The sequence below is a fragment of the Oncorhynchus mykiss genome, chromosome 8 (assembly GCF_057628025.1).
Source record: "Oncorhynchus mykiss isolate SJ-2025 chromosome 8, ASM5762802v1, whole genome shotgun sequence".
Lineage (NCBI taxonomy): Eukaryota > Metazoa > Chordata > Actinopteri > Salmoniformes > Salmonidae > Oncorhynchus > Oncorhynchus mykiss.
The window spans coordinates 40,385,961-40,413,252 of record NC_143029.1 but is presented as its reverse complement, the minus strand read 5'-3'; the positions used below and the strand labels follow the sequence as shown (position 1 = coordinate 40,413,252).

The window sequence follows — 27,292 nt, the reverse complement described above, 5'->3', positions numbered from 1 at the left end:
GCACGGTAGGAGGTGCCATCAAACCTAACTGTTATTTTTCTCATTAGCTACCCATATGTAGTTTATATGTTTACTCATCAGAAAATATCAAGCTAGATTAATTAATGTGGGTGTATAAATACAATAAATAGATTGAAATAGAGCATTCCATTTTGTAAAAGAAAACAAAGACCCTGATACGAAACATCTACACAAACTATGGAAAACTCACACACCAAATCTCAGTCTTAGCAACAAACATTCCCAAATTCTCAATAGCTTTTCTATATATCCAAGATGGCGTAGCAGTGGGGAAGTCTGTTTTGATTGTCTTGTCCCGTCCCTTGTATATATCTTTTTTTCTTCTTATATATTTGGTATATGTTTGTATTTTTTTTAAATCTAATTTTCCATCTACGGACTGAACATACTCTCCTGCAACCCGCCTTACCCAATGTGGTATGGATCTGCTATATTTACACTTTTTAACTGGCACCCCCTTCTGAAGCTAGCCAGCTAACTAGCTACTAGTTAGCCTGGAGCTAGCCTCAAACTAGGTCCATCTCCCGGCTAGCTGAAGAGATTCCATCAAGCAATCCCTGGGCTTCAATTACCTTTTTTTTTTTTCATCCAACTTCTTGTGGGAAGCTTGTGGAAGGCTACCCGAAACGTTTGACCCAAGTTAAACAATTTAAAGGAAATGCTACCAAATACTAATTGAGTGTATGTAAACTTCTGACCCACTGGGAATGTGATGAAATAAATAAAAGCTGAAATAAATCATTATCTCTACTACTATTCTGACATTTCACATTCTTAAAATAAAGTAGTGATCCTAACTGACCTACGACAGGAGTTTTTCAAAACTGCGATTAAATCTATTTGGCTAAGGTGTATGTAAACTTCCGACTTCACTTTATCACTCCAGTATTATTGCTAAATTGTAATTATTTTTGCCTCTAGGGCCTATTTATTGACTACCTCCCTACTCTTCTACATTTGGACACACTGTACATAGATGTTTCTATGAATCTTTTATTTTGTGTTATTGACTGTATATTTGTTTATGTGTAACTCTGTGTTGTTGTTTTTGTCGCACTGCTTTGCTTTATAGGTCGCAGGTCGCAGTTGTAAATGAGAACTTGTTCTCAAGAGGCCTACCTGGTTAAATAAAAGGTGAAAAATATTTTTTATGTAAATAAAATAAAAAGCTTTGCCAATGCAGTGTATTGATAGCTATCCAAACAATGTGCATCACGGTCTACTAAAGTTAAACATCCATCCATACCAAGACGCAGACGTCAAGGTGACCCAGCATGGATCCACAAGGCCCAGTGCCCAGCCGATCCTTCCCCAGCCAGCAACAACCCAAGCGACACAGGAGCAGAATTCAACATGTAGCACTGGTATGTTTGCTGAGAGAGAGAGACTCTGGGGTAATGGGATCCAGTCTGGGCTGTGGATGGTTAACATGGTCAAAAATATACAAATAGAGGGAAAAAGAGAGGGAAAGGGAAGAGAAGAGAGAGGGGGAGTGAGAGACATACTACATGGTGAGATACTATACTCGGGAAAAAAAGAAACGTCCCTTTTTCAGGACCCTGTCTTTCAAAGATAATTCGTAAAAATCCAAATAACTTCACATATCATCATTGTAAAGGGTTTAAACTCTGTTTCCCATGCTTTTTCAATGAACCATAAACAATCAATGAACATGTACCTGTGGAGCGGTCGATAAGACACTAACAGTTTACAGACGGTAGGCAATTAAGGTCACAGTTATGAAAACTTAGGACACTAAAGAGGCCTTTCTAAGGACTCTGAAAAACACCAAAAGAAAGATGTCCAGGGTCCCTGCTCATCTGCGTGAACGTGCCTTAGACATGCTGCAAGGAGGCATGAGGACTGCAGATGTGGCCAGGGCAATAAATTGCAATGTCCGTACTGTGAGACGCGTAAGACAGGGCTACAGGGAGACAGGACAGACAGCCGATCGTCCTCGCAGTGGCAGACCACGTATAACAACACCTGCACAGGATTGGTACAGCCGAACATCACACCTGCGGGACAGATACAGGATGAAAACAACAACTGCCCGAGTTAGACCAGGAATTCACAATCCCTCCATCCGTGCTCAGACTGTCCGCAATAGGCTGAGAGAGGCTGGACTGAGGGCTTGTAGGCCTGTTGTAAGGTAGATCCTCACCAGACATCACCGGCAACAACGTTGCCTATGGGCACAAACCCACCGTCGCTGGACCAGACATGACTGGCAAAAAGTGCTCTTCACTGGCGAGTCACATGGTGTGCGTATTTATCGCTGAAGGAATGAGCGTTACACCGAGGCCTGTACTCTGGAGCGGGATCGAGTTGGAGGTGGAGGGTCCGTCATGGTGTGGGGCGATGTGTTACAGCATCATCGGACTGAGCTTGTTGTCATTGCAGGCAACCTCAACACTGTGCTTTACAGGGAAGACATCCTCCTCCCCCATGTGGTACCCTTCCTGCAGGCTCATCCTGACATGACCCTCCAGAATGACAATGCCACCAGCCACACTGCTCGTTCTGTGCGTGATTTCCTGCAATATAGGAATGTCAGTGTTCTGGCATGTCCAGCGCAGAGCCCGGATCTCAATCCCATTGAGCACGTCTGGGACCTGTTGGATCAGAGGGTGAGTGCTAGGGCCATTTCCCCCAGAAATGTCCGGGAACTTGCAGGTGCCTTGGTGGAAGAGTGGGGTAACATCTCAAAAGCAAGAACTGGCAAATCTGGTGCAGTCCATGAGGAGGAGATAAACTGTAGTACTTAATGCAGCTGGTGGCCATACCAGATACTGACCATTACTTTTGATTTTGACCCTGCCTTTGTTCAGGGACACATTATTCAATTTCTGTTAGTCACAGTTGTTGAATCTTAATATGTTCATACAAATATCTAAATCAAATCACATTTTATTCGTCACATATACATGGTTAGCAGATGTTTTGCGAGTGTAGCGAAATGCTTGTGCTTCTAGTTCGGACAATGCCGTAATAACCAACGAGTAATCTAACCTAACAATTTCACAACAGCTACCTTATACACACAAGTGTAAAGGGATGAAGAATATGTACATAAAGATATATGGTATCGAGTACAGTATATACATATGAGATGAGTAATGTAGGGTATGTAAACATTATATTATGTGGCATTGTTTAAAGTGGCTAGTGATAAATTTTTTACATGTAAGGCAGCAGCCACTCAATGTTGGTGGTGGCTGTTTAACAGTCTAAGGCCTTAAGATATAAACTGTTTTTAAGTCTCTCGGTCCCTGGATTGATGCACCTGTACGTACCTTGCCTTCTGGATGATAGCGGGGTGAACAGGCAGTGGCTCAGGTGGTTGTTGTCCTTGATGATCTTTATGGCCTTCCTGTGACATCGCGTGGTGTCGGTGTCCTGGAGGGCAGGTAGTTTGCCCCCGGTGATGCGTTGTGCAGACCTCACTACCCTCAACCCTTACGGTTGTGGGTGGAGCAGTTGCCGTACCAGGTGATACAGCCCGACAGGATGCTCTCAATTGCGCATCTGTAAAGGTTTGTGAGTGCTTTTGGTGACAAGCCACATTTCTTCAGTCTCCTGAGATTGAAGAGGCGCTGCTGCGCCTTCTTCACCACTGTCTGTGTGTGTGGACCAATTCAGTTTGTCCGTGATGTGTACGCCGAGGAACTTAAAACTTTCTACCCTCTCCACTACTGTCCCGTCGATATGGATAGGGGGGTGCTCCTTCTGCTGTTTCCTCTGCTGGTAACCAGCTGTCTACCACTGTAGTGTCGTCTGCAAGCTTGATGATTGAGTTGGAGGCGTGCATGGCCATGCAGTCGTGGGTGAACAGGGAGTACAGGAGAGGGCTCAGAACGCACCCTTGTGGGAGCCCAGTGTTGAGGATCAGCGGGGTGCAGATGTTGTTACCTACCCTCACCACCTGGGGGCGGCCCGTCAGGAAGTCTAGTACCCAGTTGCACAGGGCGGGGTCGAGACCCAGGGTCTTGAGCTTGATGACGAGTTTGGAGGGTGCTATGGTGTTAAATGCTGAGCTGTAGTCGATGAACAGCATTCTCACATCGGTATTCCTCTTGTCCAGATGGGTTAGGGCCGTGTGCAGTGTGGTTGAGATTGCGTCGTCCAATTGGGGCGGTAAGCAAATTGGAGTGGGTCTAGGGTGTCAGGTAGGGTGGAGGTGATATGATCTTTGACTAGTCTCTCAAAGCACTTCATGATGACAGAAGTGAGTGCTACGGGATGGTAGTCGTTTAGCTCAGTTACCTTAGCTTTCTTTGGAACAGGAACAATGGTGGCCCTCTTGAAGCATGTGGGAACAGCAGACTGGGATAAGGTTTGATTGAATATGTCCGTAAACACACCAGCCAGCTGGTCTGCGCATGCTCTGAGGACGGGGCTGGAGATGCCGTCTGAGCCTGCAGCCTTGCGAGGGTTAACAAGTTTAAATGTTTTACTCACGTCGGCTGGAGTGAAGGAGAATCCGCAGGTTTTGGTAGCGGGCTGTGTCAGTGGCACTGTATTGTCCTCAAAGCGAGCAAAGAAGTTGTTTAGTCTGTCTGGGAGAAAGACATCCTGGTCCACAACGGGGCTGGTTTTCTTTTTGTAATCCGTGATAGACTGTAGAACCTGCCACATACCCCTTTAAATGTGTTGATAATATACACAGTTGACAGTGAGAGGGCGTTTCTTTTATTGCTGAGTTTACATGTTTACAAGTTTACACAGTACTTGTACTTGGACACCTGCTTGTCGAACATCAACAAATCATGGGCATTCATACTGTATAGTGTATTTGATTTCTCCGAAAGCCTTTGATCGCAAGTCATGAATACAGCATTAAACAACACACAGACACACATACTAGAGGTCGACCGATTAATCGGAATAGCCAATTAATTAGGGCTGATTTCAAGTTTTCATAACAATCGGAAATCTGATTATTTATTTATTATTTTTTTTCCTTCTTTTTTTTTACACCTTTATTTAATCTTTATTTAACTAGGCAAGTCAGTTAAGAACACGTTCTTATTTTCAATGACGTTCTAGGAACGGTGGGTTAACTGCCTCGTCCAGGGGCAGAACGACAGATTTTCACCTTGTCAGCTCGGGGGATCCAATCTTGCAACCTTACAGTTAACTAGTCCAACGCAATAACGACCTGCCTCTCTCTTGTTGCACTCCACAAGGAGACTGCCTGTTACGCAAATGCAGTAAGTCAAGGTAAGTTGCTAGCTATCATTAAACTTATCTTATAAAAAACAATCAATCATAATCACTAGTTAACTACACACGGTTGATGATATTACTAGATATTATCTAGCGTGTCCTGTGTTGCATATAATCTGACTGAGCATACAAGCATACAAGTATCTAAGTATCTGATTGAGCGGTGGTAGGCAGAAGCAGGCGCGTAAACATTCATTCAAACAGCACTTTTGTGCGTTTTGCCAGCAGCTCTTCATTGTGCATCAAGCATTGCGCTGTTTTTGACTTCAAACCTATCAACTCCCGAGATGAGGCTGGTGTGACCGAAGTGAAATGGCTGGCTAGTTAGCGCGTGCTAATATCATTTCAAACTTCACTCGCTGTGAGCCTTGGAGTGGTTGTTCCCCTTGCTCTGCATGGGTAACGCTGCTTCGATGTGGTGGCTGTTGTCGTTGTGTTGCTGGTTCGAGCCCAGGGAGGAGCGAGGAGAGGGACTGGAAATACTAAAGTGCCTATAAGAACATCCAATAGTCAAAAGTTAATGAAATACAAATGGTATAGAGGGAAATAGTCCTATAATAACTACAACCTAAAACTTCTTACCTGGGAATATTGAAGACTCATGTTAAAAGGAACCACCAACTTTCATATGTTCTCATGTTCTGAGCAAGGAACTGAAACGTTAGCATTCTTACATAGCACATATTGCACTTTTACGTTCTCCTCCAACACTTTGTTTTTGCATTATTTAAACCAAATTGAACATGTTTCATTATCTACTTGAGGCTAAATTGATTTTATTGATGTATTATATTAAGTAAAAATAAGTGTTAATTCAGTATTGTTGTAATTGTCATTATTAAAAATAACATTTTTAATTTTTTAAATCGGCCGATTAATCGGTAGTGGCTTTTTTGGTCCTCCAATAATCGGTATCGGTATCGGCGTTGAAAAAAAATCATAAATCGGCCGACATCTAACACATACACCAAAAGAGCTTGGATTGGGGCTTCTGTCACTTGCTCACTCTAAAATTCACAAGCTTGGACAACCTGAATAAAACAATAACTATAAACAATAGTTATTTCCCAGGTGCCAGTTTGTTAATGCATTCAGCAATGCTAAACATCGACGTAAGCTGGCTTAATCAGAACCTGACAAATACCATGCATCAAAAGTTTATGTTAAGGAGAGTGTATTCAGGAGAGAGGACAATCCTTCCCTGAGGCAGACCCAAACAATCCCTCTAGGTGCTGGAATTTTCTCTTTGGGGTTCCTGGCCCCAGTCAGGAATACTGGAGTGAGTTTGGGAATTTCATAAACATGTACTTAACGGCATACACCAGTTTATTTGCTTTGTGAAATTGGGGACATAGCTAAGTATGGCGCAGGAAGGAAGGCATCCTGAAATAGACCAAAGTGGGAGACGAAACCATACAGGAATGGAATGGCTGCTGGGACACCGGCTAGCTAGAGAACAGACACAAAACTGAGGTTAACAATCTTTACTTTAGGATCCAATCTGCAGTCACTGTCTGGAGTGCCACATAGGAGAACATTCCAGAACTCTGAAGCCATGGCACATTCCAGAAGCATGCTGCACTGCACTGTCTCCAAGATTCCTGCAATGCTGCAACCAAGATCTATGGCTGTGTGTGTGTGTGTGTGTCAGCGATGGTTGACAGGAGGCTGTACCTGTCATTTAATTAACTCTCTGTCTCACACACACACACACACACACACACACACACACACACACACACACGGCCCCAATGTAAAGCATCAGTGCGGATCCTATATAAACTGTATATAGGCTTCTAGGGCATGTTAGATCACTGAATCACTGCAGTCAGCTCTAGCAGTATAAAACACATCCAGTTAAACACACATACCTATGCTTACATTTTATAACCCTCAGTGAACATGTGTGGCTAGTATATGTTTTCTTGACGTTTTATATTGCAAGGTTATTTGGTTGCGCGACATCCAAAATATTGGTTGGTGGGGGTTTGTAGTGTGTGTGTGTGTGTGTGTGTGTGTGTAGGAGTGTGTTAATTAGCGTTCATTTGTGTATTGTGTATTGTGTATTGTGTATTGTGTTAAATCAGTGTATTTGAGTATGTATATGTGTATGAGTGTGTGCATGTGTTAGTCTCTCGAGCCAGCTGTCTTAAACTGAAGCGTTCAAAAATTGCGAAAGTAAGCCGTCTCGCTCGAGAGACGTACACATGGACACACAGATACACACACTCAAATACACTGATTTAACTCACGTACAAGTTCCGGAGTAGGAGTCGAAAATGGGAAGTGTGTATAGAATTCTGGCATCACTGGCTTTCCGCTTATTGCCCTAGCTTAAACACCCCCCGGACAAAGAGAGGAACTAGTAGCTAGCAAGATAGACATCACAAAGGTTGTTTTTAATACCTGCATTTTGCAAGTGGCTAGGGTTTCAGTAATGACTGGCTATGCCATGTTATAACCTCTGTATGTACTGTATGTGTGTATGCATGTTTCCCAGACTGGCTGTGGGTTTGTTGTAATTTGTATATTGATAATCCTCAGACTTGCTGAGGGTTTGGGGACAGTGTGAGCCTGTACCTGCTGTTCTGGTTACCTGATTATGTCATGTTATAACTTCTGTATGTATGCTACCCAGACTGGCTGTGGATCAGAGTGTTATGCTGAATATGAGGATGGAGGTTGTGGAGGTGTTATATTATGCAAATGCAGGTTTTAATAATAAAGATCTTTCAAAATGTCAGATCCAGTCTGAAAACTGTCCCATAGACATCGACATGTCCTTTCACTGTTTACAGAATGCCAGCTATCCAGATTTATGCTACAATAATTGTTCCACTGCACCAGGGGACTGAAAATGATAAAAAAAAGAGACATCTTCACTCAATTTCACATGCCATGTTTGCTCCATGCACCATTATATCATCCTGTACAAGAACGTGATTTTTGTACATGCTCTCTGTTGTATTTGATCATGGATGTCAAACTCAATTCCTGGAGGGCCATGTGTCTGCTGTTTTAGGCTATTTCTTTTCAATTTGAATCCAATCAAACTTCCCGCACCGTCTTCTTATTTCACAAATGCTCAGCATTGAAGAAATGTTACATTTTCTCTCATCGATAACTATCAGGAAGCCTGACAGAACAGGCTGAGTAGGCGGGGAGCTTATATTCATGAGCGTGTCTTGACTGACAGTGTCCACATGTCATTCCGAGCCTAAACAGTATGACTCCAAACATTTTCTCTGCAAAATGTTCTCATGGTCAACAGAGCTGATCATGAACTGTTGGATATCAGACAAAGAGCATCAATACACAATTGCGTTTCAATTTTTTCGTAAATAATTACAGAATACAGTTCACTGATACACTTCTTCACAATGATTAGTAAAGCTTGAGTCACTTTAGAAGCTTAGACACAAGGGAATGTACATGAAAACAGCATAAAATAAGTGTATTGGACAATTTATTGGTGCCTCTGCATTAGCATAATACACTGAATAAAAATATAAATGCAACATGTAAAGTTTTGGTCCCATGTTTCATGAGCTGAAATAAACTCTCCCATAAATTTTCCATAATTACAAAAATCGTATTTCTCTCGAAATTTTGTGCAGCAATTTTTGTTTAATCCCTGGTATAGTATTTCTCTTTTTCCAAGATAATCCATCCACCTGCCAGGTGTAGCATATCAAGAAGCTGATTAAACAGCATGATTATTACACAGGTGCTGGGGTCAATAAAAGGCCACTAAAATGTGCAGTTTTGTCACACACCACAGTGCAATTGGCATGCTGACTTCAGAAATGTCCACCAGAGCTGTTGCCAGAGAATTGAATGTTTATTTCTCTACCATAAGCTGCCTCCAACGTCATTTTTGAGAATTTGGCAGTACATGTACGTCAAACTGGCCGCATAACAATTTCTTAATTTGTAAATCGGGAGGTGCCGGAACTAAAAGTGAGTGCAAGAGGGGGTTCACCTGGAGCTCTGAGGTACGGGAACCAATAAATAAAAAAAACATATTTATTATAAATAATTGCATGCATGTCATCACATTTGCATAGTGGCTTAGAGCCGTAGAGTACAGGCATGTCACGCCCTGGTCTTAATATTTTGTGTTTTCTTTATTATTTTGGTCAGGCCAGGGTGTGACATGGGTTTATTTATGTGGTGTGTTTTGTCTTGGGGTTTTCGTAGGTATTGGGATTGTGGTTTAGTGGGGTTCTCTAGCAAAGTCTATGGCTGTCTGGAGTGGTTCTCAATCAGAGGCAGGTGTTTATCGTTGTCTCTGATTGGGAACCATATTTAGGAAGCCATATTCTTTGAGTGTTTCGTGGGTGATTGTTCCTGTCTCTGTGTTTGTTTGCACCAGATAGGCTGTATAGGTTTTCATGTTGCGTTTGTTGTTTTTGTATTGTTTGTTTTTTCTTCATCATTAAACATGTTTCAAGAATACCACGCTGCATTTTGGTCCGACTCTCCTTCACCACAAGAAAACCGTAACAAGGCACTAACAGAATTTGCACACATGGGGAACATTTTAGTAGCCTAGGGTCCAGTAAAAATGTGGCCATTTATAAACGCATTTCATGTAATTCTACATAATTTTACATGACTGATCGCTTTGGATTATTTTATAATACGCACAAACGATCGAAATGACAGGCTACTTGGACACTGAAAAACGGAAAATCTGACATCAATAAAAGCGACCTTGAATCCATCAATAGCATAGGCCAAGGTGTGGAGACACATACAGTGGATTCGAAAAGTATTCAGGCCCCTTCACATGTTGATAAGTTAGTCTTATTCTAAAATGGATTTAAAAAATAACACATCCTCATCAATCTACACACAACACCACATAATGACAAAGAGAAAACAGCTTTTTAGAATGTTGGCAACTTGGAGTCCACTTGTAGTAAATTCAACTGATTGGACATGATTTGGAAAGGCACACACCTGTCTATATAAGGTCCCACAGTTGACAGTGCATGTCAAAGCAAAAACCAAGCCATGAGGTCAAAGGAATTGTCGAAGAGCTCCAAGACAGGATTGTGTCGAAGCACAGATCTGGGGAAGGGTACCAACTTGGCTTCAGTCACCCCAAGATTGAAGCGGGAGACATATCCAGCTATGGCGTCCTCCTTGTCAGGCCTCTAACACTGGGCAGCCATTGCTACCATTGGCGTATTACATTTTCGGCTTTATGTAACGTTGCATAAAGCTGGAAGTAAATTATTGGTAATGTCTGCCTCCCGAATCCAAGTGTTTGACACCAGTAACTTTATGATCAAACTTTATTTATGTTTCAGCTACAGTCATTTTTCATACTTGTCCACCCTACTTTGAACTGGTTTCATCGAAAATATCATCCAATTTGACGAAATACATGATTTTCACTGTTCGGGAGAGGTGAGAGGAGTTCCTAACTAATCAATGTCTACTTCAAGCCTTGTCAAAATTAGGGGGCAGGAAAGAAACTTGCAACTGAGCATATGTAGTACTGTACCTAGCTACAGTAGAATGCAAGGGTGATTGACATTGGTTTATATAAACAGAGGGCATCCAAGAAGAAACAATAACTTCAGTTGAACGTAAGGGAAAGGATTATACTCTAGTAGAGTTAACTAACTAGCTAATTGATAACCAAAACATACATAGCTAGCTGATTACGAAAGGGTAGTGAGCATTTGATTTACACAACATTCCTACCACTTTGAAAATATGTTTTCTTGTGAAACAAAAAAGAAATTAGACAAAACAACTGAAAACTTGAGCGTGCATAACTATTCACCCCCCACAAAGGCAATACTTTGTAGATCCACCTTTTGCATCAATTACAGCTGAAAGTCTCTTGGGGTATGTATCTATAAGCTTGGCACATCTAGCCAATGGGATTTTTGCCCATTCTTCAAGGCAAAACTGCTCCAGCTCCTTCAAATTGGATTGGTTCCGCAATCTTTTGGATTGAGGTCTGGGCTTTGGCTAGGCCATTCTAAGACATTTAAATGTTTCCCCTTAAACCACTTGAGTGTTGCTTTAGCAGTATGCTTAGTGTCAATGTCCTGCTGGAAGAACCTCCGTCCCAGTCTCAAATCTCTGGAAGAATGAAACAGGTTTCCTTAAAGAATTTCCCTGTATTTAGCACCATCCACCATTCCTTCAATTCTGACCAGTTTCCCAGTCCCTGCCGATGAAAAACATCTGATGATGCTGCCACCACCATGCTTCACTGTGGGGATGTTATTCTTGGGGTGATGAGAGATGTTGGGTTTGAGCCAGACATAGCATTTTCCTTGAAGGCCAAAAAGCTAAATTTCAGTCTCATCTGACCAGAGTACCTTCTTCCATATGTTTGGGGAGTCTCCCACATGCCTTTTGGCGAACACCAAACATGTTTGCTTATTTTTGTCTTTAAGCAATGGCTTTTTTTCTGGCCACTCTTCCATAAAGCCCAGCTCTGTGGAGTGTACGGCTTAAAGGTGTCCTATGGACAGATACTCAAATCTCCGCTGTGGAGCTTTGCAGCTCCTTCAGGGTTGTCTTTGGTCTCTTTGTTGCCTCTCTGATTAATGCCCTGCTTGCCTGGTCTGTGAGTTTTGGTGGGCGGCCCTCTCTTTGCAGGTTTGTTGTGGTGCCATATTCTATGGATTTAATGGTGCTCCGTGGGATGTTCAAAGTTTCTGATATTTTTTTATAACCCAACCCTGATCTATACTTCCTCACAATTTTGACCCTGACCTGTTTGGAGAACTCCTTGGTCTTCATGTTGCCGCTTGCTTGGTGGTGCCCCTTGCTTAGTGGTGTTGCAGACTCTGGGGGCTTTCAGAACATGCTGAGATCATGTGACACTTAGATTGCACACAGGTGGACCATATTTAATTAATTATGTGACTTCTGAAGGTAATTGGTTGCACCAGATCTTATTTAGGGGCAAAGGGTGTGAGTACATATGCACGCACCAATTTTCATATTTTTTTTTATTTTTTTAACAAGTAAAAAAAAAAAAATGTATTCACCAATTTTGAATATTTTGTGTATGTCCAATCCAAATAAAAATATATTTAAATGATAGGTTGTAATGCAACAAAATAGGGTGAAAAACAAAGGAGGATAAATTATTTTGCAAGGCACTGTATCTAGCTTGCTGTTGCTAGCTAATTTGTCCTGGGATGTAAACATTGGGTTGTTCTTTTACCTGAAATGCACAAGGTCCTCTACTCTATCAATTCATCCACAGATAAAACGGTAAACCGAATTCCTTTCTCGTCACCTCTCCTTTTTCCTCAGGCTTCTTTTTTACTTCTTTGGACTTTATATGGTGGTTGAAAACCAACTTTACGGTGCACTACTGCAAAGACTGGAGTGTGGACATCAGTTCATCTTTCAATCACACACGTGGGTATATTCTCCTAAAAACCAGGTTGGAGATGGGAGAGGCCTGACTTGCAGCGCATTGGGCATCACAAATAGAACCAAGTTCTATTTTAGAACCAAGTTCTATTTTAGCGCCTGGCCACGCAGACGCTCGCTGAGGTGCGCAAGCAGTGTGGGTGCAATGATTGAATAACATGTATGTGTACATTTATTTTGCAACGCGACGTGCACGTGCCGCGAGTGGTGTGATCAGCATGTACTTTGCAATGGGCTAAACAATGCTAGGTAGCTAGCTATCATACGTTGCTAGATACCAGATAGTAACGTTTTACAGGTTGCAGTTGTCTAATATGTCCTTCATTTTAGTATAGAAGGGTTACTCTAACATTTACAAAATGTACACTACCGTTCAAAAGTTTGGGGTCACTTAGAAATGTCCTTGTTTTTGAATACATTTTTTTCCCCCATTCGAAATGTTAGGTAAAAGATTACATCAAAGACAATACAGTAGGAAGATAGGCAGAAACTGCTTCTCCAATAGAAATCCCCGATCACGTTTGGCTAAGCTCATGCGTAGAAATATGTCATCGGGTCTAACGGTCGTCTCGCTCCAAACTGCGCATGTGCAGGCCGTCAAATCAAAGGCATCAAAGGCACGATATATAAAGTTGTTTTCAACGAACATTAAAACGTGTCAGTTTGGCACTTTTACAAGGTTGGAGTAATAACATGTTCAACTACTTAAGACATTGGCTCGAATCTAGGTTGTGCCTTTACATTTCAAGGAAATCTAACTAAAGAATCATTTTTCAATAACTGTTTGACTCCTCAAACCTTAAACCCCAGCCTTGTCTGCTTGGTGTGTTTTGCAAGTGTCCCCAGAAGCCTTTAGAAACCTAGAAGCCTATAGGTTTACGTAGCTCCAAGGTCGGAGATATCCAAGACTAGTGTCTGTGTGGGTGTGTGTCTGTGTGTGGTCACCCAGCCATTTGATTTGGTGTGTGGGAGTGGCCCTCCATTAAGACCTGTGGCTCAATCCATCTCTGTAATTACAAGGGGGGAGTTAGGGTAAGGGTTAGTCTCCACCCACTCTGTACTGGTCTGGTTCCCCCCACATGGTCCAGTGGTAGAGGGCAGGGTCTCTCTTTTTTAGGGAGTAACTGTTTGTTATTATAGATACATTTTCTGCTTCATTCATTCACCTTTTTATTTGGCCTCAGAGCTCAGTCTGAGTGACTCTGCTTTGGACATACACACACAAGCCTATGCAGACACGCATGCACATACGTGTACACACAAACACGCATGTACAAACTCACACACACCCATGTCAGGGTTAGGATAGTTCAGGAAGTGTCAGCATGTCATTTGTTACCACTGTATATCACACACACCAGAACTGGGCAAAAAATGATACCTGGAAATGATACCTGGAAATGATACCTGGTGAACTATACTTACATCGTGGATAGTGCAGACCTGGGCAGAAAATAGTTGTGTTTTGTTCTTTATTTGAAAATACAAACTATTTAAATACTCACGGTAGTAAAATATAGTTTGAATATAGTTTAACTATTTTCTTTGATATTCAAAGTATTTTGAATACCTCTCAGAAAACCAAATCAAATTTTAAGGTATTGGATATATGTAAATTATTGAAAACAAAAAATATATTTATTTGATGGCTGACAAATATTTGATAAAGAACAGCTAGTTGAATTAGTCTAAATATACTGTATGATCATAAGCACATGGTTTGGAGGGCTCTTAGATATTAATCTTAATATAGCCTATAGCCATGAATTAAATACATGAGGGATCACCTCAACATTAGAGTAGACCACTTTTGCAGCTACAAAATGACTAACACATATATTTTCATAATGAGTAAGACTTAAGGTAATATAGTAACACTTGACATAAAGTTCATATGCATGTGTAGTAACTTTGAGTATTACAATAGCAACATTGTTTTTACATAGGACTTTGAAATGACTTTATAATTGCATAGTAATGGAGTTATTACATTAATGTAATAAGGAACAGTCACTATTCTTGTTGTGCACAGTAGTTACAAAACCTTTCAGCTCATTGCTACGCAATTTAAATGTAATTACCAAAGTATTATGTAACAATATTCTAATAATGTTGCTCCAAGCGTAATTACATTTGTATTACACCGACACAAGAACAGTTTAATGTTAAGAGTTACTGAGAATTCTAACAGTAACAAAATATGCCTATTAATTAGGTGTCCAAACAACCCCAAACTGCCTTCTTGAATCAACTACAGGCAAGGTTAGTTTGTATAGTATTCTGAGTAAACTATCCGTTTAAAGATGGTATAGTGTGTGTTTGAAACAAGAACACACCCTCAGATCGACAAAGAGGTTCCAAGTTGTTTTTGATAAGCATCCAACCTGCTGTTTGCAATGTTGACAAATGGCTTTGAATTACTCTGCAATATTTTAAGGTATCTTATTCTTAATTGCAGCTTTCACCCTTTTCAGTGGCATGTTGAAAGAGTCCTACAGTAGTTGAGCGTCAGAAATATAATTGGTTAATTGGTTTGATTTTATTATGTACACCTGGGGAAATGTACATTCAGGACAATGGACATTTACAAAATGTTCAGACAGAAAAGCATTTTGTAGATCCAAAATGTTCTATGGCTGGCCATGCTTTCCACCTGGCTACCCCTACCCCGGTAAACTGCCCGGCACCCCCCACAGCAACTCGCCCAAGCCTCCCCATTTCTCCTTCCAACAGGACAACGATCAAAAGCACACAGTCAAGACAACGCAGGAGTGGCTTCGAGACAAGTCTCTGAATGTCCATGAGTGGCCCAGCCAGAGCCCGGACTTGAACCCGGTCAAACATCTCTGGAGAGAACTGAAAATAGCTGTGCAGCAACGCTCCCCATCCAACCTCACAAAGCTTGAGAGGATCTGCAGAGAAGAATTGGAGAAACTCCCCAAGAATGTAGCGTCCTACCCAAGAAGACTCGAGGCTGTAATCAATGGCAAAGGTGCTTCAACAAAGTACTGAGTAAAGGGTCAGAATACGTATGTAAATGTGATATTTAAAAAAAATATATTTTATAAAAGTCACGACTTCCGCCGAAGTCGGCTCCTCTCCTTGTTCGGGCGGCGTTCGGCGGTCGACGTCACCGGCATTTTAGACATCGCCGCTCCCTTTTTCATGTATCCATTTGTTTTATCTTGTTCCTTGCACACCCGGTTTTCATTTCCCAATTACAGTACATTTATTTACTCCTCTGTTCCCCCTCATGTCTTTGTGGAAGATTGTTGGTGTGTTACGTGTTTTTGAATGCACTAGGCTTGTTTTCCCGTGATATTTCACAAAGCCTGTTTTGTATACATTTGATGTGTTGTGACTGTTTTGCGCATTATACACTTTGCCTTGTTGGCTCGAGGATTTTTGGACGCAGTAGCGTCCGTCTGTATGTCTCTCCTGCCGAAATAAAGTGTGCGCCTGTACACGATTCTCTGCTCTGCTGCACTTTACTTCAGTACAAGTACGCACACGCCTGGCAATACATTAGCAAACCTGTTTTTGCTTTGTCATTATGGGGTATTGTGTGTACATTGATCAGGGAATTTTTACAATAAGGTTGTAGCCTAACAAAATATGGACAAAGTCAAGGGTTCTGAATGCTTTATTTATATACAGTGGAAGTCGGAAGTTGACATACACTTAGGTTGGAGTCATGAAAACCCGTTTTTCAAACACACAAAGTTCTTCTTAACAAACCATAGATTTGGCAAGTCGGTTAGGACATCTACTTTGTGCATGACACAAATAAGTTTTTCAACAATTGTTTACAGACGGAATATTTCACTTATAATTCACTGTATCACAATTCCAGTGGGTCAGAAGTTTACATACACTAAGTTGACTGTGCCTTTAAACAGCTTGTAAAATTCCAGAAAATGATGTCATGGCTTTGGAAGCTTCTGATAGGCTAATTGACATTTTGAGTCAATTGGAGGTGTACCTGTGGATGTATTTCAAGGCCTACCTTCAAACTCAGTGCATCTTTGCTTGACATCATGTGAAAAGCAAAATAAATCAGCCAAGACCATAGAAAAAAATTGTAGATCTCCACAACTCTGGTTCATCCTTGAGAGCAATTTTCAAACACCTGAAGGTACCACGTTCATCTGTACAAACAATATTACGCAAGTATAAACACCATGGGACCACACAGCCGTCATACCGCTCAGGAAGGAGACACGTTCTGTCTCCTAGAGATGAACGTACTTTGGTACGTCCCAGAAAAACAGCAAATAACCTTGTGAAGATGCTGGAGGAAACAGGTACAAAAGTATCTATATCTACTGTAAAATTAGTCCTATATCGACATAACCCGAAAGGCCGCTCAGCAAAGAAGAAGCCACTGCTCAGAAAAAAAAACACGGTTTGCAACTGCACATGGGGACAAAGATTGTAGTTTTCTGAGAAATGTCCTCTGGTCTGATGAAACAAAAATAGAACTGTTTGGCCATAATGACCATTGTTATGTTTGGAGGAAAAAGGGGGAGGCTTGCAAGCCGACAAACACCATCCCAACCATGAAGCACTGGGCTGGCAGCATCATGTTGTGTGTCTGGCTTCCGGGTTGGATGTGCGCTGAGTTAAGAAGCAGTGCGGCTTGGTTGGGTTGTGTTTCTGAGGACGCATGGCTTTCGACCTTTGTCTCTCCCGAGCCCGTACGGGAGTTGTAGCAATGAGACAAGATAGTAACTACTAACAATTGGATACCATGAAATTGGGGAGAATTTTTTTTTTAACTTTAAAAAACAATAATAAATTAAGTTACGTGCAGCCACATTCAAGTCCTGATTGATCAATAAGCTTATTTGATCTGTCACTTAGTCTTATTTGACGCTTCAAATAGTGTTATTTGACGGGTCAGATAATGAAACGAGTACTGACCCAAACAGCGTTCGATACATATGCACCCACACACAACACACTCGCAGACGGACACATACACTCAACCCCTCCGCATCATCTGCTGAATGAGAATGAGGCCATAGAGAGATCAAAGGTCGATAAAGGTCTATGAGTGAATCCTCAATATCTGTTTACCTACAGTATCTATTCCTTTCAGTCTGATTTGCATGGGACTGTGGGACCAAAACACAGAGCGAAGAGGGGGAAGAGGAGGAGCCAAGCAAAGTTGCTCACACACACAACATTTCTGTGGCGTGTTATGCGCATCACCAGCCCTCTTCTTAACCCACTCCCCTTACTCCTTACCCCATGGGACCCCCTAGCCCTATGGATAACCTCTTGAAGGAAAATAAGGGGAACACGGAGATGAAGGGAGGGATGGAGAGAGGGAAAAGAGTCCCAAATACAGGCTGAATCAGAGAGGACTACTGAATAACCACAGAGCTCCCATAAACCTTTTGGAGTCATGTGATCATGTGACACAAACACATAGTCAGGAAAAACAGCTGCTCTACATTCAGAACTGTGGGGGAAATTAAAATAGGAAATTAAAATGCTCATTACAGTACCTCTGCACATTCTTGCAAATATGCACCTGCCTTTTTACACCCTGCACTGTGTAGAGGAGTGCCACGCCAGACATCAACCACAATGAGAATACACAAGGACCTCTCTTCACTGGCCAGAGAACAAGGGAAGAGGAGGGGGGGGGGGGACACTCACAGCAATCTCCAAAGCAGGAGTCATCCTTCCCCTTTGCTCATCTCACACCTCTAGTCAAAGCTCCTCCTACTGTATCAGCTCCAGGGCAACCAGTTTAACCAAATGGTGCTCAGACGGCCTGCCGGAGACATGGACACAACATGGTTATGATGAAGAGTGACGATGACTAAAACAAAGCCAAGGATTTGAAATATCAAGAAAAACTGCTTGTTTGATTTTAGGCCCTCTAATCCTGTTTGTGACTGATGACGTAGCTTATCATATTATTACATAGTTTTGCTATGACAATCGCCATTATTCATTCATCCTGTACTTTCATTACTTCACCCTGGTTATTTCTGTCACACCCTGATCTGTTTCACCTGTCCTTGTGCTTGTCTCCACCCCCTCCAGGTGTCGCTCATCTTCCCCCATTATCCCCTGGGGACTTATACCTGTGTTTCCTGTCTTTGCCAGTTTGTCTTGTTTTGTCAAGTCAACCAGCGTGTTACTCCGTGCTCCTGCTTTTTCCTTTTCTCTGTTTTTGCTAGTCCTCCCAGTTTTGACCCTTGCCTGCCTTGACTCAGAACCCGCCTGCCTGACCATAATACCTGCCTTGACCTCGAGCCTGCCTGCCACTCTGTACCTCCTGGACTCTGACCTTGTTATGATTTTTTTGCCTGTCCACGACCATTCTCTTCCCTGCCCCTTGGATACTAATAAATATCAGAGACTCAAATCATCTGTCTCCCGTGTCTGCATCTGGGTCTCGCCCTGTGCCCTTATAATTTTAAAATAAATATTCTTTGTTTTTGTAAAATATCTACTGTCTACAAGAACACATTACCTTGTCATTTTAAGAACTTAATTGAATTCAGAATTATAACTGTAGTTATAATTGTAACTATTTTATAGTTTCTTGCTTATAGCAAGTGGTGTCCCGTTAATAATTTCATAGTAATAAGTGTACACAACTGTGTCCTTTACCAACTGACTGCATATATATATATATATATATATATATATATATATATATATATATATATATATATATATATATATATATATATATATATATATATAGTTACGCTCCAGTGCACATAATCTATTGTAAATTGTTTAAACATCCGTACCATGCATAGCCTCATTAATCAGTTTTTTGCTATTTATAGTGTATGTGGATTAGAAAACGTTTACTGCCTATACCCCAGTCTCAACTTCAACAGTGAAGAGGCGACTCCGGGATGCTGGCCTGCTAGGCAGAGTTGCAAAGAAAATGCCATATCTCAGACTGGCCAATAATCTTTTCTTTTTAACGTCACTGTTGACGTTGAGACTGGGGTTTTGCGGGTACCATTTAATGAAGCTGCAGACTTGTGAGGTGTCTGTTTCTCAAACTAGACACTCTAATGTACTTGTCGTCTTGCTCAGTTGTGCACCGGGGCCTCCCACTCTTTCTATTCTGGTTAGTCAGTTTGCGCTGTTCTGTGAAGGGAGTAGTACACAGCATTGTATGAAATCTTCAGTTTCTTGGCAATTTCTCGCATGGAATAGCCTTGATTTCTCAGAACAAGAACAGACTGATAAGTTTCAGAAGAAAGACACGTTTTCTTGCTTCCTTAATCAGAACAATAGTTTTCAGCCGTGCTAACATAATTGTAAAAGGGTTTTCTAATGATTAATTAGCCTTTTAAAATGATAAACTTGGATTAGCTAACACATGCCATTGGAACACAGGAGTGATGGTTGCTGATAAATGGGCCTCAGTACACCTATGTAGATATTCCATTAAAAAAGTAATTCACAACATTAACAATGTCTACAATGTATTTCTGATCAATTTGATGTTCTTTTACCGGACAAAAAATTAGATTTTCTTTAAAAAACAAGGACATTTCTAAGTGGTCTGAACTTTTGAACGGTAGTGTAAATATACAGTACTTGCCGAAAAAAAAGTTATTCTGATTCTGAAAGAGAGAGAGAGAGAGAGAAAGCAGCAATAGAGAATTGAAAAGGAGTGAGGATCAGATTGTTATTGGTTAATATTAGCGTAAGGGTTAAGTTTAGAGCTAGCGTTAGGATTAGTAGATAGTTAATCGAAATGTAATTTATAGTCTGTAGATGTGTTCCACCAAAAGTGTTCTCCCAAAAACTCAAACATTTGCACACGTTCAGGCACATAGACATACAAATGTGCGCAAATAAATAAATAAATACAACTCCAACAGTACACCTCACCTTTCCGTGACCTGGACCAACCGAGGACAAAAGCCTTTTACAGTGTCCTTTATGAATAGTTAATAAGTGATAATACCATGATACTATTATACTAATACCATGATACTATGATAATACCATGATGCTATGATAATACTAATGTGAAATTGTACACTTACATCACAAACATTATGCATGTATGCTTTCTCACCTCAATGTTATTCAATGTAAAACTCCATAGAGTGCTTAGAGTTTGGAGTTGAGTAATGCAGTTAAAAGCACTATAAAATACTGCAACGTGATGATATACACAATGTAATAGAGTCAATGTCCACGCCCCCCATGGAAATCGAATTAGCATAATACAAATTCCCCATCAAAATCCTCTGTTTAAGCTAGAGACGTCTATCTGCATCTCAATCCACAGCATCCGCCAATGTCGCCCTTCTCGAATCGGCGGTAAAAGTTGTCAGAGCTAGAGCAGTGTTTGTAAGACCATGAGACCATTTTTCAATTTCGGTGATTCTGATATAAAATGGGTAAAGGTAATGTATAGCAACTAGGAATGCACGATATACCGGTGAGCATATCGTAATCCAACGATATTAGCTAAAAATGCCAACATCGGCATCGGCCCAATGTCTAGTTTACCGCCGATGTGCAAAACTGATGTCAAAGCTGACGTGCGCACCCATATAACGTAGGTAGATGAGGTAATGACACCACGAAAAATACAGCGCTACACAGAACAAAAGCAGAAAAATACTAAGCGCATACTTCCAACAACTAAACAAGTTCAAGTCAAGCAGTCATTTGAAAGTGAAAACATTTCAGCGAGATAACTACAAAGGCGAAATCTATTAACGCTAACATAATGGAATTCATTGCCCTTGACAATCAACCGTTCTCTGTCGTGGATGATGTTTGCTTTTGCCGACTGGTCGAGCACCTCGAGCCCCGGGAACACTACCAATTAGGCACTATTTTTCAGATGTTGCCCTACCGGAGTTACACAGTACTGTTGAAACGCACATATATGAGCTACTTGCTATGGGCGTTACTGCTATTAGCTTCACGACTGACATTTGTGCCAGCAATGTCAGCCCCATGAGCATACTGAGACTGACAGCACATTGGGTCGATGAGGATGTTGTACTAAGGAAAGCCATATTGCATGCTCAAGAATGTGCTTAGCTGTAATTACTGCAAACAAATGCTTTCTATAGTTGTTGAACAGTCTCTCACATCGCTGTGGAGGAATTAAGGCCCACTCTTGCATGCAGAACTGCTTTAACTCAGCGACATTTGTGGATTTTCAAGCATCAGTTTAGTTTCAAGTCCTGCCACAACATCTCAATTGGGATTAGGTCTGGACTTTGACTAGGCCATTCAACAACTTCAAATGTGTTGTTTTTTTAACCATTTTCATACAGGCTTGATTGTGTGTTTTGGATAATTGTCTTGCTGCATGACCCAGCTGCGCTTCAGCTTCAGTTACCAGCCAGATGGCCTGACATTCTCCAGGTCCTGAGGCAGCAAAGCATCCCCAAACCATCACACTACCACCCCCATGCTTGATCGTTGGGATGAGGGTCTAACTGTGAAATGCAGCGTTTGGTTTAGACTCTTAAGGATTTTAAAAATGTGTTTTTTATGGTGGTTTCTATAGCTTTTACAATTTCCTGACACTCAGCCGGCTGTATGGAAATTCACAGCTCCTGGATCAGTTTAGAACAGACAAAAGCAATCCGGTACCATTAGAGGAGGTTATGCTCAGGACAGTCAAATTCAATGGTCTGTGTGTGTGTGTGTGTGTGTGTGTGTGTGTGTGTGTGTATGTGTGTGTGTGTCGTGTGTGTGTGTCGTGTGTGTGTGTGTGTGTGTGCATGCATGCACGTGTGGTGTGTGTGTGTGTGTGTGTGTGTGTGTGTGTGTATGCACGTGTGTGTGTGTGTGTTTGAATAAATGTGTTTTTATGTACAGTGTGCGTATGAGTCCACCTGATAGGGGTGGGTCCTTAGGGGTGGGATGCTACACCTAGGATGAAGTGGAACACCTGTCTCTAGAACACACACAATGCATACACACAGAACTACATATAGCCAGAATCAGAATTCCGCTTTCCACACTAAAAAGAGGGAGATCATTCAGTGAGGGGATATAGCGTTTCCCACACACACAAGCACACACACGGCAAACCCCTTGACCTAAACGCCAGGCTGACACAGCAGGGTCAGTGCACCTTCCCGAGCAGAACAAACATACACACATAAAGAGAGCCTGTGTCGAGGCTAGAGCTGAGTCTTACACTGGAGCGAGGGAGAGAGAGAGAAAGAGAGGGGAGAGAGGGGAGCTAGATAGAGAGATGGTTAAGGAGAGGAGATCGAGAGCATGTGCTAGTAGTGAAAAGAGAGAAAGAAAGAAAAACAAAGTTAGGGAGGGATCTTGAAAGATCAAATACACAAGACAAAGAGTGAGGGAGATACTCAACGTGTGACTAGGCATTTGGAGAGTGCTATAGCTATCTCCTGGGCCCATGCATGAATGAGACACTTATTATCGTCTTTGAGTTTGTGGTACTCTCTGACATAGTGAGGTGTCATTCTGATGCCATCTCATCTATAGTATCTATTCATCAGTTATGATACTCCACTTTACTGTAAACTACCGTTTTTGTGCACCCCCCATACTTCTCCCAAGGTACTATTCCTTCTTATTACCATAAAACTGTCATGAGTAAGCTCACAATCAGACCCCTAAACTTCCAGTAATGTCCTCCATTGAAACCACATTGCTGTCCTAATCCTAGATGAAATGATGATGCCAACATGTTGTGTGTGCGTGCGTGTGTGTGTACATGTGTGTATGCATGTGCGTAGCGTACGTGGGTGTGAGCGTGTTGTTTGAGTCATAGAAACCCCAAACCTCTTCCTAATTACACAGTGGATCTAGGCAGAGCAGAGACTTGGCTACCCAGCATGCATCATGTCTTACATAAATAATGGTCTTACGGAAGCAGCTGTCAGGGTTACCATCGCTCTGGTCTGGACAGACGGTCAGTGCCATGTTAAACCCGGATTGTACCATAAGGCACTCCCACATTTGGTGGTCACTGATTTTTAGGGCAGAGAGAGTGGGGTGGAGTGTGTGTGTATGTGTGTGTGTGTGTAGGGAGGTATGGTTCCTTACAGTGCCCCATACCGGAAGCCACAGGATGTGCACATTGAAGTAGACCACCAGGTACCCAACCCTATGACATCACAAAGCCTCCTGAGACTTCATATGATGACTGCTGCCCCCTTAAAAATGTATGCACACACACACACGCACAAACACATACACCATGGTTCCAAATAAAGTACATAGACTATATGTGCTGCACATGTTTTTGTGTCTTTTTTTTGTTGCTGCTCACAATAAAGAAGACAACTTTGGTGTATTCTACTATAAAAGATCAAGTGGAAACACATGTAATATATGTAATACACATGTAATATGCGTGTGCACAAACTCTTCACAAATGTGCGAAGTCATTGATCATCTCTATGGGATGCTAAATTATAGCTTTCTAGTCATGTGTCGGTCTAGAAAAATTGATTGTCTAATTAGTTGAATATGAGGCTCCTCAGCCTGGACATGGAGTTATTTGTGGGATAACCGATGAGAATCTATGTAGAATGACCCCTTCACAATTCATTTCTAGAATGAATACAATGTGTAGGTGTAGAATGTATATCATGTCAACAGAGGATGATCGCTCTTGAATGATTGTTTATCTATTGAACTGGTTCGCTATCTGTAGGTATAGATTATCTAGCTTGGCTTCACTCTCCTAGCCGTATTCACTGGTGTAAGGGGATCTGTGATAGCTTAGCCTAGTATAGCCTTGCCTAGCCTGGGCGTACTAGCCACATCTGTTGAGCTCCTTAACACCTCATTGCCTCACAATGAGCTTACTGACGCAATGAAGAAAGCAGATTATGTGGTGGGGCACTGAACGCAAGGGATGTATAGAATTAGTATAATAAAACATATGTACTGTATATCTGTCAGAGACAATAGACATGTTACAGGCAGTTACCCCAACTACAGAGTTTTCTGTGACAACAGACAGAGCATTTTCACATCATCCATCATACTGTAGAAACCTTTTGGAGAGATGACGCTGCACACACACACACACACACGGCGTGAACATTTTCCATCCAGTCAGAGGAGGGCATACCACAAGGAGAAGGAGTACATTCAGATCCATTCACTAGCATGGGCTGTAGTCTGTGTGTGTGTGTGTGTGTGTGTGTGTGTGTGTGTGATGAACCCAGTTCACAGAGCCTGCCATAGAATGAGAGGGGGTAATTTATCCTTTATTTAACTAGACAAGTCAGTTAATAACAAATTCTTATTTACAATGATGGCCTACAACGGCCAAACCCTAACCCGGGCGGCGCTGGGCCAATTGTGTGCCTCCCTATGGGATTCCTGATCATGGCCAGTTGTGATACAGCCTGGAATCAAACCAGGGTCTGTAGTGACACCTCTAGCACTGAGATGCAGTGCCTTGGATGGCTGCGCCACTCGGGAGCCCCTTCTGGCCCACAATGCCCTCTTATCTCCACAGCAACCAGCAGACATCCCTAGCTTGCACAACTGTACCACAGCACACACACACACAGGAAATGATGTCACTATGAGCCTCTTCACACTTACTACACTTTTTGTAAAAATACTGTTGGCTACACATATTACTCATATGTAAACTTGCATACTTGCCATGTCTCGACCGCTACCTCTGGAATTAGAGCACGACACTTGCCCGACAGTTGCCCCCCTTAAAGCAGGGCAGTGCAAACAGAATTGTCTTGTTGAGCCGAGCAATGTTTTTGATACAGCTGAAATGCATAGAAATTTCCCTAATATTTTAGACTTGTTTTAGTGAGTTTTTGCCTGAAATTGCAGTAACAGCCTGTTCAATTCTGTTAAATTCCACTTAAAATGATGGAAGCCCATTCCCACCACCAAAAACATGTAGAATGTAGATTATAGAAATAGGAGATGTTTTTTTCCATTTGTAACATTGTGTGGTGATTTCAGAGGTGGCACCACAAGAAATGTTTTCCTGGGGCCCAGATTTTTTCCAGATCTGGTAGTAGGCTAACCTAACCAACTCCGGACACTAGTTGTAGCATACGACATAGTAATAAATCAGCTGTTTAAAAAAGAAAGGGGTTTATATGGGTTATGATATGTGCTATGATGGAACCATATTCTTTTTCTAATCAGATCATATGGTTAGAAAAATAATTCTGGAAAAACTCCTGGCACTAGGGATGATGAAAATACTAAAACCCTTTACAAAGACAACGAGACAACAACTGCGACTGGACAGTTACGAACAAAATAACTAACGGGGCTGAGCGCAATGTATGCAGGGTTGCATAGCGTAGGCCTTTGCATCTGTAAAAAAAAAAAAGAAAAAAGAAAGATACCCATACAGTATGTCATTACTATTGTGTTGATTCATTCCAGTCAATCATTTTGAATTCAAAAGGCCTAGGTAGTCTAGCCACCCGTAGTGTGATTATAAACCGAATTTAATCAAATTCACATGTTCTCAGAACACAAATAAAATGGGCCTATTTTAGGCTATAAATACATACCTTAGGCTATAAAAGCATGACGTTACGTTTCCCCTTGGCCACGTCCAGATGGTGTGAGAGCGCATAGGCTTTTCTATAGGACACCTGCAGCTGTCGTTGTTATACGTTGGCTACAGTTGATTAGACTGAAGCACAGACTAATTATTCACGTTGACAAATCATGAGGCATTTTATTTTAAAATGTGGTGGCGGGTATGGGCTTTCATACCAAACAGTTTGTCGTGGTTAATTCACTCATACCCACATTTTCAAGCGTAATTTGCTTTTACCACACGTAATGCTTAGCATGAAATTGATAGAAATGAAGCATGGTTTGCTGTAATGTTGTAAGGTAGGCCTACTGTACTTCAATATTCGTGTGAGAGGGATAATCGTACATTTTTGATAGGCTAACGTTACTTCATGAAGACACGCCGTCTTGAATCTAAAATGTAATGAGTGTAGCCTACAGATGCCCTTTAATTGTCTGTACATACAGTACATTCTTGAGAATCGTTTCATTATTCAAACGTGTAATATGCTTTGGTTTAATTATTCAATAGTGTAATATGTTTTAGAAGAAAAGTTTGTCACTAACCACATTTCCATCCATAGTTGATATGAGTGTAAAGTCATATCTTTACAATTTAAATAAAATAAAAAAAACACCACGAAAACTGTGATGGAAATAGGAAGGACGTTTTACTACAATTTTATAAATGCTGACAGATCATTTGTTCGTTCGACGTGGTGGAATCTTTTTGTGTCAGTAAAATGTATAATGCGAGAAATGGCGGCGGAAACACCTTTATGCACAAATATTGCTATAATAACCATCATATCAAAGTACGCGTGGAGTTACGCGAGGATATGTTGTGTGGTCCTCCCACTACGACTCGGGAAATCATGCAGTTTATTAGACTACAGATAAAATAATGAAATGCTCCTTCCAATAATACCCAGTGGTGGAAAAAGTACCCAATTTTCATACTTGAGTAAAAGTAAAGACACCTTAATTAAAAAACATGACTCAAGTAAAATGAAAAGTCACCCAGTAAAATAATACTTGAGTAAAAGTCTAAAAGTATTTGGTTTTAAATGTGCTAAAGTATCAAAAGTAAAAG

At 41.4% G+C, this 27,292-nt stretch overlaps 1 protein-coding gene across 2 annotated transcripts in view; it reads right to left on the bottom strand.

Annotated features, from left to right (window-relative positions):
- usta (uronyl 2-sulfotransferase a) overlaps positions 1 to 27,292 on the bottom strand; it is a 153,078-nt gene that overhangs the window by 45,385 nt on the left and 80,401 nt on the right. The window contains exon 1 of one of the 2 annotated variants that reach the window (XM_090243426.1): positions 1,268 to 1,435. The exons of the other annotated variant lie outside the window; for it this stretch is intronic. The gene's annotated coding sequence lies outside the window, so the exon portion shown is untranslated. Of the gene's footprint in view, positions 1 to 1,267; positions 1,436 to 27,292 lie in introns of those variants that run through there. 2 annotated transcript variants of the gene reach the window in all.